Here is an 11,156-nt window from a genome sequence, read left to right as displayed (position 1 = left end):
TTGTTCTGGAAATTAATAGGACATTTTTCTTTTTTAAGGAAAATTAATGTTTTAATGGTCATTGTCAACTAAGTCATTCAAAAGAAGTTGCCAAGAGGGGCAGTTGAATAATCCTTCCACACGCTTTAGGGAAATTAAACCCCATTTAAAAATAAAAATAAAAAGTGAGGCGATGAACAAAATATGCGCCTGACAAAATACACTAGATAATTTCTTTAAATCTAACTAAAGTTTCTTTTATCTAATAATATTTTGACATATTTAATACTATACATTTCAAAATTATTGATTTTTGTCAAGTCAAACTATGAAAAATAAAGTGAAATAATTTGTTAACTAAGTAGATTCAATTGAATGCCTCCCCTCTTACTAGCTTAGCCCCCTACCAAAGAGATCGAATAGCTAGGTCCAATTGCGTAAACAAATTTAAAAGATATTAAATGGAGACGCCAATAGGTACTTGCTAATGTGTTTTAGCCCTAATTTATCATGTCAATGTCAACTCTTTATTATATAGTCTATATTATATAAAGAAACAAATAGTAATATATATTAATATTTACTTTCTTCGCTTCAATTATGTTCGAATCATCACAGCTCCAATTTGAAAATTTTATATTAAGTAAAAATCAAACAAAGAAACACAAACGACTTGAATAGTTGGTATAAGAGTTATGATTATGTAAAACATATAAAAAGATGAATTTGAACGTGTTATCTACGTACATCTGAGACCCACCATTAATGACCGTGTTGCTTCACGAGTTGACTTAGTCTTGTTTGTCATTGAATTTCTTCTGAATCCAATTCATCATTTCATAAGTGATGATGTCCTTTCCGAAATTAATGAATGCAGTGTTTTTTCCCAACTAAGAGAATGGGCTGTGACTATGGGTGTGTTTGGTATGAAGGAAAACATTTTCCGGAAAATGTTTTCCAATTTTCTCATGTTTGGTTGGGCTAAATGTTTTGGAAAATGTTTTCCAAATCAACTCATTTTCCTCAAATTTAAGGAAAATGACTTCCCTTCTAAACTTAAGGAAAACATTTTCCAAAACTCTCTTCCAACTTCAAATTACAATTATTTTTTTGTTGAAAAAATTAATTTATTTTGTCCCTACCCTCAAACCACCCCCAACCAACCCCCCCCCAAAAAAAAAAAAGAATTTTAAAGCTTGTTTTTAAATTCAATTTTTTTACTCAAAGCTTGTTTTTAAATTCAATTTTTTTACCCCACCCTCACCCCTGCCCCACCCCCTCCCAAAAAAATATTAAAAATTGTTTTTTAAAAGATATTTCTAATTTCAATTTTTTATTATTTTACCCCCTACCCACTACCCTCACCCCCCACCATCAACCCCCCTATCAGCCCCCAACCCCCTTCAAAAAGAAAAAAAATTAAGTTTGTTTTTCAAAAATATTTTCAACTTCTAATTTTTATTTTTTCATCCCGATCCTCGATCACCCACCCCTCTCTCCGGTCACCCCCCCCCCACCCCAAAAAAAAATTGTGTTTATTTTTAAAAAATATTTACAAATTCAAAATTTCATTTTTTCATCCTACTCTCGACCCCCACCCACCTCCTACCCAGCCCCCCACCCACCCACCCCTAACACCCCCCCCCCAAAAAAAATAAAATTAAGTTTGTTTTTAGAAAATATTCTCAACTTCAAAATTTCATTTTTTCATCCTACCCTTGACCCCCACCCACCCACCCCCTACCAGCCCCCCACCCCCCCTCCCCAAAGAAAAAAAAAAAATTTCAAGTTTGTTTTTAAAAAATATTTTCAATTTCAAAATTTCATTTTTTCACCCCTACCCTCGACCCCCACCCACCCACCCCCTACCAGCCCACCCCACCCAAAAAAAAAATAAAATTTAAGTTTGTTTTTCAAAAATATTTTCAACTTCAAAATTTCAATTTTTCACCCCTACCCTCGACCCCTCCCTTCACCCACCCCCCACCCCCCAAAAAAAATTTAAGTTTGTTTTTAAAAACTATTTTCAATTTCAAAAGTTATTTTCTACTCTAGTAAAAATAAAAGATATTTCTCAAAAATATTTTTCATTCATAAATCAAACACTAAAAATCTTTTCCGAAAAATATTTTCTACTCACCAACCAAACATGAGAAATAAGTCAAATATCAACTTGTTTTCCAGGAAAACATTTTCTAGGAAAACATTTTCCTTCATACCAAACACACCCTATAAGTTTGCCCTTTTTATAATTACGAGTTCGACAGAATTCAACTAGTTTTTGCTAAATTAGCGGATACAATTAGTTGGATCAGCCACTAACTTCTAACATACATACATTATATTATATATTAAGCTTTAGATTTTCACTTTTAAATATCAATAATATTACGGATTAATGCACTTTCTTAGATTATTGTATCGGGCTTGATAATTAAGAATGTAAAAAAAATTAAACAATCAGTGTAAACATCATGGCCCTGCCCTGACGAGAGGAGAAAGCCTAAAGGAAGATTTTATGGTTTGACCTAAAAGGTGACCTTTTTGTCTTCAATGGATTGTATATGCTACTACTCGACCCATTCCAATTTAAATACATAAAATCCTGCTTTATTTTGTGCGGGATAAAAAATTTTAAAAATATTTTGTTTAATCGTTTCAATTTTTAAATGAGATGATCACACATACTTCAGTATGATATTAAAACAGTGAGAAATATTGTGTTCCAGTCTCACAGTTTTACCATATATCAAAGAAGAATTTTTATATGTTTAGTCCATGAAAATAAAGATCAAACAACCAACGTGACCAAACAAGAAAAAAAAAAAAAAGACAAGACAAGAAGATAAGAAATACCCGATATATCAATATTATTAAGACACACGCCAACAAAATTATTATTAGTATTCCTAGTTGTTGTATGTATACTAGTATTATTTGCTTGTGGAAGTCAACTACGTGAAAATAGCTATCGAATATTATTTTTTATTACTCCGTTTGTCCTTAATTACTTGTCCACTTTTCCTTTTATAGTTGTCCCTAATTACTTGTCCATTTTGACAAATCAAGAAAGGACAATTTTATTTTACCTATTATACCCTCAATTAATTACATTGCAAAAGATAGAACTTTTTGAAGTCTTAGGTTTTTAATTCATCCACTTCATAATTAATAGGGGTAAAATGGTAAACTCGCTATGTCAATTATTATTTTCTTAATAAGTGTGTTAATTCAAAAGTGGACAAGTAATTAGGGATGGGGGGAGTAGTAAAAGTTAGCCACTTGTTGATGTACTGGTCTCAATTTTCCTACATTTTGTCAAATATCTTACGAGCATTAATATCTAAGTAATTTAATTCATTGTGTCCATATCCAAATCATCAATATCCCTACGATAATTAATAGGGATATTTTAGTCATTTTAATTTTAAAAGCACTTATCACTTGTCATTACTTTTAAACACATCTAATGGCATCTCCAACCCAAACTCAACATTATTTCAGTGTAAATCAATTTCAACCCACTACACCAAATTTTACATTAAAAAGGAATATTTTTCTCTCTCAATTATTATATTATTATTTCTTATTTCATAAAACAAATTTTTCTAACTACATTGTATTATTTGTTTACTAATAATTTATATGTTTGCAATTTAAATTTTTGTGAAGGTTAATTGTAGTTATATCCAATTATAATTTTGTCACGCCCCGAGCCTACACCCTGGGCGGGACTGGCACTCGGAGACCATTGCTGGCCCCAAGCGAACCCTTGGCCTGACTTTCTTAACTCAGCGGAAACCTACTCAACAGAATAACTCAGTGCTATGCAGAGACATAAACAACTTAAATGATACATATCTGGCCAAAGAGGCAACTCGAGTCTCAAAATAGAATACTTACATATATACATAGATAAGAGACTCAAAACTAACTGACTGACTGTCTATGAAGCCTCTAAAATACTTAGATGGATGTTGGGACAGACCCCGCAACACCCTAATAAACAAAACTAAGAGAACAAAATAACTGAGCCCTCTGGAAGCAATGAGGCTCACCCCTGACTCTAGAGTGCTCACTGGATCAACGGCGTGCAGAATGCTGATCCTGGGTACCTGCGTCTGCATCATAAAACGATGCAGGCCAACTGGCATCAGTACATGGAATGTACGAGTATGCGAGCTGGACCGCTAAAAACAACTTAAGCTTGAAAAGGGATACAAAAGAGAACTTACCTTGGCTCTGTACAACTCAAGAATAACTGAACTTAATATAAGCAATGAGACACATGCAATATATAAAGCCTTTGAAACTATTAAAACATGACGTAAAAATCATATTTATAATATCATGAAAATACCATGCTTCCTCTCAAAGTCTACTTGTGCAATGCATGAATGAAGTCCCATACCCCCATCCATACTAAGCAGAACTTATCGAGGAACCAAGCTCTTTTTACTGCTGTGGGAGTTTCTCTAACCGATAACCACCACTATGAAACTAAGTGGTGATACAACGTTTTACCTCACGTTGCCCAAGGACCATCCTATACCTTGCCATCGATATAGGACCTTACTTTAACTTTTGCTTAATGGATCCACTAGCTTAACTTTCGTGATCATCTAAAAAGTATGATCCGAGAAATCCCATGTTTGGCTACATGGTTCTTATGGAGAGTTGAGTTAATATGAACTCGTGTCCCCAACTCGGTGCTCAAGACTACTCCCAAAAATACTTTAGCTCATAAGTGTTTTAAACACATCTTTCTTTAGTTGAGATAATTACTCAAAACTTAGCCCGAAGGCACTTGAAAACTCTTTTTAAAAAGAACAAATCAAAACCATATTTTTTTATATGATCATTGATGACTCGGGATATTCATACTGCTTAAACATTGATGGTATATCTAGAGACCATACTGTTTAAACATTGATGACATACTCGATTTGTCATATCTAATCATATTTTAGAAACTCTTTTGAAAAACTCATCTTTTCTTTTTAAAAGAGATAGTACTCAAACTTCTCAAAACTCTTTTGGAAATCTTAGTTTCCTCTCAACTTAAATGTGAAAACACTTATAAACTTCCTTGGGAAATACTTAGTTCCCTAATTACTTTTTGAGAAATGAACTCAACTCTTGACTCTTGACTTAACTCGAAACTCGATACTCTTTACTCGACTTGAAACTATAAGCTCTTTACTCTTTACTAAACTTGAAACTTGAAACTCTTTACTTAGCTTGAAACTCTATACTCTTTGCTTGACTTGAAACTCTATACTTAACTTGGAACTTGAGCCTTAGAATGAAGTTAAAACGTTCAATGAAGACTCTTGAAAAGCTTTAAAGACTTGCTTGGACTTACTTAATTTCTAAGCTTGACTTCACTTGAATCGGAAACTAACTTCACTTGAATTGAATTATGGATTCAAGGACTTGATTGGTGTTTGGAGGGACCTCATGATGTTTAGGAATGATTTAGGAATGATTTGGAACAACCAAACTTAAGAAAATTTTTGAGAATAAATTCTGAAAACAGTGAAGTCCGCGTCCTGTCCGCGACGCGGAGCAGATTTTGTTCACAGAGGGAACAAGTCCGCGACACGGACTTGTTTCATGTAAGAAGCCCGACTTTTCTCCTTCATTTTTCCAACTCTAAACTCTCTAACTTCAAGGGTTCCAACCCCAATCACTTAGAAACATGAAATCCCTCAACATTCAATAGATTTCAACTCAAAACCCCAACCGGAAACAAGTCCCAAATCATCAAGAATCTCAACATCACAACCAACAACAATACCAACAATAATTTCAACAACTAACAACTTTAACAACTCTAACAACTTCAACCACAACAACTCACAACTTCAACAAACACAATCAATCTTTTCTCGAAAATAAAACGAGTTTGGCATGTGGGGGAAAGGATCACCCAACACTAAAAGCTCACATACCTTGATAGGGATCACCCCCGACGAAAAATCCACGATGATCTCCTTGCTTGATCTCCTCTTCTTCTTCTCTCAAAACCCTCACTCTCACTCCTTTTAAAACGGTAAAACTGATCAACATGATCAGCCTAACACATTTATATAACCAAAATAAAAGGCTAGGGAAAAGACCAAAATGCCCTTAATGATTCCCGGACGGATTCCTTGCAAACTGCCCAACTTTCAATGGCCATAACTCGCTCATACGGACTCGGAATTGAGCAAACTCGGTGGCGTTAGAAAGATCATTCCACGAACTTTGCAACCATAACTGGAATTCCACCTAACTCATCCTGAGCTAGAATTTATGGCTGTTCAAAGTTGGCCAAAAATTCACATTTTCCATACTTAGCCAAAACTTTAAAATTCTTTCCAAAAAATGAAAATTTCCAATCCTAAGCATCTTCAAAGCTATTTCAAATTGTCGGATGTTACAAATTTATAGTAGAATTAACATAAATTTAATTTTAAAAAAAAGTCATATATAGAAAAATTAATTTATAAAAAAAGCTACCTTTGATGTAAATTTTGGTGTTGGGTTGGAGATGATCTAATACGTATTTCATGCTTCAATCTATTAAAAATGTGACTGTTCATTCATTAAAATCAGCTCTAGCACTTGTAAGTACTTTTAATCACCATATATATACCGTCATTCAAAGAGCTCCTGCTTTTATGATATTATTGACCTTTTTTATTTTATTGGATTAAAAATACTCCGCTTAATTAAAACACATATGATAAATTTCGTTGAAAATAATAATTGATGAAATTATATTTTCATATACCACAAAAAATGTAAGAATCGTGACTTGAAATGAAAAATGTTTTTAAAAAAATTCAAAAAGAAGAAATCCTTTTAAAGTAACTTGGGGTTTTGAAATTCATAACAAACGAAATGAGAAAGAAATTTACCAAAAAAAAAAAATAGAAAGAAAAAAAAAATGTAGAGATTAACTACTATCCACTAACGGTGGACAAGAAAATTACACAATCAATTCATTTTTAGAAATACTTATTTTTCTTCTTAGTTTAATTAATATATTTTCACATTTAATAATTAATGATTTTTTTTCTTTCTTTTATTAAAACACGTTGAGGTTTATCATCTTTCTCCCTCTCTTTCCTACCTTTCTCATCTATGTCTTTGGATCTTCTTCTATCAATATCAAAATATTATGCAAAATTACAGAAATGGTGTGTCTATTTTTTCAAGTGTAAGATTACTACATTTAATTTTTGGGATTTGTCCAATTTACTGAAAAGTTCTAAAAAAACATTCTCTAAAAATCATTGTTACCACAAAACATAAAATTAATCATACATTGGAACAAGAAAAAAAACTCTTTGAAATAACATTGAAATATTTTTTATACAATCGACTTTGAGTATTTACTAATTTAGATTCTGAAAAGGAAAATAATAATGAGTAAAAAATTATCATCTTTTTATCTCAAATTGCTTCAATTTTGTATGTCAATTGCTTTAATGGTGTTGACGGAGAATGAGCATGAAAATAATAAGGATAAAGAAAGCGTGAAAGAATCCTTCTTACTTTTGATAAGTCAAGTAAGAATTCTTAACAAACTCATATAATTAATTTAGAGTCCAAGTTATCATATAACACTCTTTTTAATATTTTTAATAATATTAATATTATGTGATTTTTAAAAAAAAAATTGATATGTATTTCTAAAAATGAGATGATAGTGTAATTTTCTTTTCCACCGTCAGTGGATATAAGTTAATCTCAAAAATGTACATATACATATATAATTCCGATAGTGACTTGAATGTATTTGATGGGATAAGATGAAATTTGTCAATGACAACTCAGGTGGCTGATCTAGTTGTCATAAATTGTGACACAACCAGGCGAAGTAAAGATTTAAAGTTTGTGCGTTTAGAAAGATATTATAGATTTTTTAAATTTTTAGCTAAATTCTGATCAAATTTTCTGGCCAGCATTACCCTTTATAAATAGATTTCTTAACACAATTGATTAAAGTTGCTAAGTTCGGTCAAATCCGTTTTTCAAAAGGCATTTTTTTAATGAAAAATTATTTAATTGTACTTAATAATGAGGTTAATTAATATGCATTCTTATCTTAATTTATCCCGCAGCTATGCTCTCTTTTGGAAAACCATGTATGTATATTTATATGAATATTTTTATTGGAAATGAAATGAATGATCCGTAACACCAGAACGTGCATTGTTTATAGGATTTCCATGAAAACCAAAAAAGAGCAATAAATAACTTTTAAGGAGACGGCACCAAATGGGGACCAATTTTATAAAAATGAACATAACTACTTCACCTACCGTGAATTAATTTATAACCTATAGGCGTGCAACTTGTTTAGGTATTGCACCTCGTAAGTTTTTTCCAGTTTTCACAGTTTCGGTTAGGTAATTTTTTATCTTGAAAAATTTACTTTACAGAAAACGAACTCCTTTAAAAATGAGGAAAAGTGTCATTCCATATTGATTTTATACTCCAACACACCTCATTTTAATCCATGACCTACATCCCTACCTCAAATAGTTATTTTCTAAGTCATATACAAATATTTTTAGTTTGGGATTATTATTTTTATTACGTACCGAACACAAGAGAAGAAAAAAAAATTCCCTTCGTACGAACACACACTAAGATATTTTGAAATTCCAACCACCTTATTTAGAGTCATTTTGAGAAAATCTTTTTTTTTTTTTTTCTGAATGAAAAGTGGGTAAGAATTTAAAGCATAATAGAAGATTGATCAAAGTGGTATAGTATAGTCATCTGTGAGACTGTGATGCCAATGTGAATCGAAATGAATATAAGACACGTACAAGTAGTCTTGCATGTAGCGTTAAGCACTTAATTAGTTGTGATTAAATGATATATGCATTATAAATTTAATTAATTATTTTTATCGTTAAATTATTTGATTCAATGTAAATACTAAGGACTAGTAGGATAAAAACCAAATGTTTTTGGATGACAAAACAATATGGTTAAGCATAGAAACCCAGACCATTCTCAAATTATTTTAAAGTCAACAAAGGAGAATAACATAATTTCTTTAAAAAGTGAATTTGACTTGTAAACATAGGTTAAATTTCTGACACACTTAAAATTTAGAATTGTCCTACTAATGTTATGTGAGAAATGTGCAAATTAATCATGAAGCAGTCTTTTGCACGACTACTGAATAGGTGTGGATAGTATTTAAATCACTTCTTCCATCCTAAATTATTAATCACAATTATTTTTATTCGACAAGAATTTATTGAATTGAAAATTACTCTCAGGTCCTAAATCATTGGAGTAGTACTTACTTCCTATTTTGAATTGTTGGAAAATTATGTCAATTTGCTCAAAGAAAATTATTTTGCCTGCATTTTTCAAGACTTAATAGTATAAACTCTATTACCTGAAAAAAGGAACACCCTGTTGCCACACACATAGACAAAAAAAAAAAATGCTTCCAAAGAGAAAATGTAATTAGAATTAGAGAATAAATTCGAGCTTGGAATATATGTTTATGTTACTCAGAAAAATATTTACCACTATGAAAAAAGATAATGTTAGATCCAAAATTTTAAAATTCCACAAGGCTAACAATAATCATTACGGTCCAATCCCGAAGTTGGACCATATACAAATCGTTACGCGCACAAGTTGGCCCAAATACAACCATTATAAAAATACAGTTAATAGCACAAAGTTTCACACAAAGGATGTTTGCCTTATATCAAAACTAATTATGCAATGATTGAAAACAATCTCCATAATCTAAGACCAAAAGCTCTTAAAGTTTTTGCACTTGTTGACATAACTGCTGAGGTGAGTGTAACAAGAGAAATCTGGTGTTGTTACAGTTCCAGGTATTTAGCTAAAGAATTCATCTGTGATCCTGTACAGTATGATTTAACTTTCTTTCCATCAAATATCGATATAAAGATCACTTGAATCTCGAGAAGCCATATGTAATTCTGACTTCAGATATAGCTAGTATTAGAACAGAAGAATCACAAGTACCAAAGATCACTTATACTCAATATAACAAACAAATGTAAATTCTAACAGTTATACTCCTTACTAACTTCAGTTAGTGGTGTTCATACCACCAGAAGGAAATTTACCACTATAATCAAAAGCCTTGTTATTATAGAAATCGTCAAGACTGACTTGAGTTGTGTCCTCATACCTAGTTGAAGTGAGCTCTTCTTCAGTATACAGTATACTTGTTCAAGCTAGCCAGTTCAAGGATACCCTCAATTTCTTTCACAGCCTCACCCATGGAAGGCCTCTCGTCCCCGGATTGATTGACACGTCTCATTGCCAATGTAAATAGTTTATCAACACCTTTGAGTTTTGAAGCTGGACCTATTCTTAGATCTATTAACTGGTAGAGTATGGTGTTATCTTTTAAATCATATATGGTCTCCGCAACCAGTCTCACCATGTGTTTTCCTCGTTCTATTGGAGCTCTTGCAGTTATCAGCTCTAGCAATGCCACTCCAAAGCTATATACATCACTTTTCTCACTCAACTGTTGGCTCATGTAATTTCAGGATCCAAGTACCCTTACATAGAGAGATTCCTAGTCCCTAGAAAATGGGATTTCGAAGCAGTCTGGATGGTGCACTATGGAATTACAAATGTTTTCTGATATCAAAATTTGCAAATATCATCACGTAAAAAATAAAATAAATAACATGTAGTGACTAATCTTTAATTGGATCAAAATGATATTACTTCATGTTGTTCTGTCATCATGGTCAAGAATATTACCCTTGTTGTTATCCAACCACCTTCAAGCTTAATGATTTCTTGTACAATTTCCTTATCTCCATATGACCTACCATATGCTAGCTGGGATTGTGTTGCACACACTAAACTTCTTGCTTCTTCGTTTGTTTCCCCAGATTTTGTAGGGTTCTTTTGTTGTTTCAGGCATGCATTATTTCAGCTCTTTAAGATGTAACATCACATTCCTTTGTTGTCTTGTAATTACCTTGCAGTGAATCAACAAGAGGTTGTCATCTTCATACCCTACTCACAAAATGCACATATATTGCAAATGATTAGCAATTCTGGCTAGATCTAAGATCATGTAGAGCATTAAACGTATAAGATTAAAATGGTTTAAGACTCAATAATCCAATCCAAACACCAGAAAGCTGCATGCTGTG

This window comes from Solanum verrucosum, unplaced genomic scaffold (assembly GCF_900185275.1).
Source record: "Solanum verrucosum unplaced genomic scaffold, falcon-dt-bn FXZP01000261.1, whole genome shotgun sequence".
Classification (NCBI taxonomy): domain Eukaryota; kingdom Viridiplantae; phylum Streptophyta; class Magnoliopsida; order Solanales; family Solanaceae; genus Solanum; species Solanum verrucosum.
This window is presented reverse-complemented; position numbering follows the sequence as displayed.